Source organism: Thermobia domestica, chromosome 4 (genome assembly GCF_964235325.1).
Source record: "Thermobia domestica chromosome 4, izTheDome1.hap1.1, whole genome shotgun sequence".
In the NCBI taxonomy this organism is placed as follows: Eukaryota; Metazoa; Arthropoda; class Insecta; order Zygentoma; family Lepismatidae; genus Thermobia; species Thermobia domestica.
Genome location: NC_137457.1, coordinates 183508417 through 183511087, shown reverse-complemented (window position 1 = coordinate 183511087; position 2671 = coordinate 183508417). Strand labels below are relative to the sequence as shown.

Below are 2671 nucleotides of genomic sequence, written 5' to 3'. Positions count from 1 at the left end.
ATAAGGATTCCACAGAGTAAGTAGTATTAAAGCTGTTATTATTATTAAAAATCCAATGGCATCGTTGTTGAGAAAGAAGGGTGGAAGGGGATTTTATCCTGATTTCTGTTAAGGCCTATAGGGTTATTACAGCCTGTCTGGTGGAGGACTAGTAGATGTACTATTGATATAGCAGCAACAATAAAGGTAAGAAGAAGTGGAAGAAAAAGAATCGGTTTAGGGTGGCATTGTCTACGGCGAATCCTCCTCAAATTAATTGTACTAATATTGTCCCTAAGTAGAGAATAGCTGAAATGGGTTTCTAATAACTGTTGCCCCTCAGAAAGACATTTGACCTCATAGTAAGACGTATCCGACAAAAGCTGTTGCTATAACTAAAAGTAGAATGGCAACTCCTACTCTTCAGGAGTGAAGGTAGGGGTAAGAGCCATAACATATACCTCGACCAACGTGTAAGTAAAGGCAAATGAAGAAGAAGAATGCGCCGTTGGCATGTAAGGTACGTAAGAGTCAACAATAATTCACATCTCGACAGATGAGAATTACTCTATTAAAGGCTAATTCAATTCTTGATACATAGTGTATCGCTAAAAATAGACAGTAGCAATTTGAATAATTAAGCATAGGCCAAGTAGAGATCCGAAGTTTCATCAATATGAGATATTAATTGGCGCGGGTAGTTCAACTAAGGCATTATTAGCAATTTTGAAAAGAGGGTGATGTAAGATTAGTTTCTACTTTCTCGTGATGTCTTTAGAATATGATTCATTAATGGTTTACAAGACCAACCTTTTTGATTAAACTATAAAAGCTTATGAAAATATTATTTATTTTGTTTTCCTGTCTTTTTAGTTATTTCAGGTATGACTTTCTTTGTTATCCAACGTAAACACTTGTTGATGGTTTTGTTAAGACTTGAATTTATTGTATTGATAAGTTTTTTCTATTATCTTATTCTTGTAGCTTGTATGCTGAGAGCTATTTTTGTTTATTATTTTTAACTTTTAGAGTTTGCGATGGTAGTTTAGGTCTATCAATTTTAGTATCTATTGTTCGAACTCATGCGGGGATTATTTGAATTCTTTAGTTGTACTATGATGTTGAAATATTTAATGTTTATGTTGCTTTTAATCACCTTAGGATTTAATTTTAAATTATGATGAGTTCTTCAGTTTTCTCTAATTAGAGTTTGTTTTTTATTTATAATAGGAAATAGTATACGACTAATTCCGTGAGATGTGGGCTATTATTTATGAAGAGATGGTTTGAGATATTCGTTAATTTTGCTTAGTATTTGGATTATTATACTTATAATTATGGCTAGTGAAGGCGTCTTGAATAGTTCATTTTATAATACGAGTTTTATTAGTTTAGTTTTAATGTTGCTTGTATTACTTTATCTAAGATTTTCTTCTTCTAGATTATTTATGTTTTTTTTTGAGGGCTCGTTAATTCCTACATTATTTTTTATTTTGGGTTGAGGATATCGACCCGAGAGTGTGAGGGCGGGAATATATTTATTGCTCTATACTGTATTTGCTTCATTGCCACTTTTAGTTGGCATTTTTTATTTAGAATATATCAAGGGCAGTTTATTGATGGTTAATATGAGAAGTGTAATAGATCTTGGTATAACATACTATATATGATATTTTACTTTAGTTGTTGCTTTTTTAATTAAAATACCTATGTTTTTAGTTCATCTTTGGTTACCTAAGGCACATGTTGAGGCTTCTGTCAGAGGTTCGATAAATTCGGCGGGAGTGTTATTGAAGCTAGGAGGCTACGGTTTATTACGTATACTCTATATGTATTTTTACGCTACGGTATTTTCCATATGTATTTTATGGAAAATGTAGCTGTAAATATAAATTTAATTTGATTTAGTATTAGTGTTGTATGTATTTGATCGGTTAGATTAGTATGTTTACGGCAGGTTGATGTAAAGTCTTTGATTGCTTATTCCTCTGTAGCTCATATAGGCTTCGTACTCATAGGGTTACTAACAATAGGACTATGGGGATTTAGAGGTGCTCTTACGTTAATGATTGCACATGGCCTGTGTTCTTGGGGGCTATTCTGTCTTGCAAATATTTCTTATGAACGTCTAGGGAGCCGAAGATTATTAATTAACCGGGGTATATTATCTCTTATGCCAAATATGGCGTTGTGGTGGTTTTTATTAAGAATTGCTAATATAGCAGCACCTCCTACATTAAATTTATTAGGAGAAATTAGTCTATTAAATAGAGTTGTTGGTTGATCATGGCTGAGTATGTTAGGATTAACCTTGCTTTCTTTTTTCAGAGCTGCATATAGCTTGTATCTTTATTCATATACGCAACACGGCATGCCTTATTGTAATTTGTATTCTTGTTGAGGAGGCAGTGTACGAGAATATCTATTATTAATATTACATTGATTGCCTTTAAATTTATTAATCTTTTTTGCAGGGCCGAGGTTTTTATGATTGTAGTTGCTTGAGTAGTGATGCTAAAGAAGGAAAATTTTAGTTTGTTATGCTAAAGAAGGTTTGATTACCCTCAGGTCGTGGTTTGACCTTTTTCAATTTGTGTCACTAAATTTGTTTTTTTAATATAATGAGTATTTTCTTATTTGTGATGGGCTTGAATTTTTTTTAATTAATATATATAGTGTATTTATTGAGTGA

The 2671-nt window shown here is 32.2% G+C and overlaps 1 pseudogene; it reads left to right on the top strand.

The window, feature by feature from the left end:
- Positions 1-479: 479 nt before the first annotated feature.
- Positions 480-2470, top strand: LOC145682963 (NADH-ubiquinone oxidoreductase chain 4 pseudogene; annotated as a pseudogene).
- Positions 2471-2671: the final 201 nt, after the last annotated feature.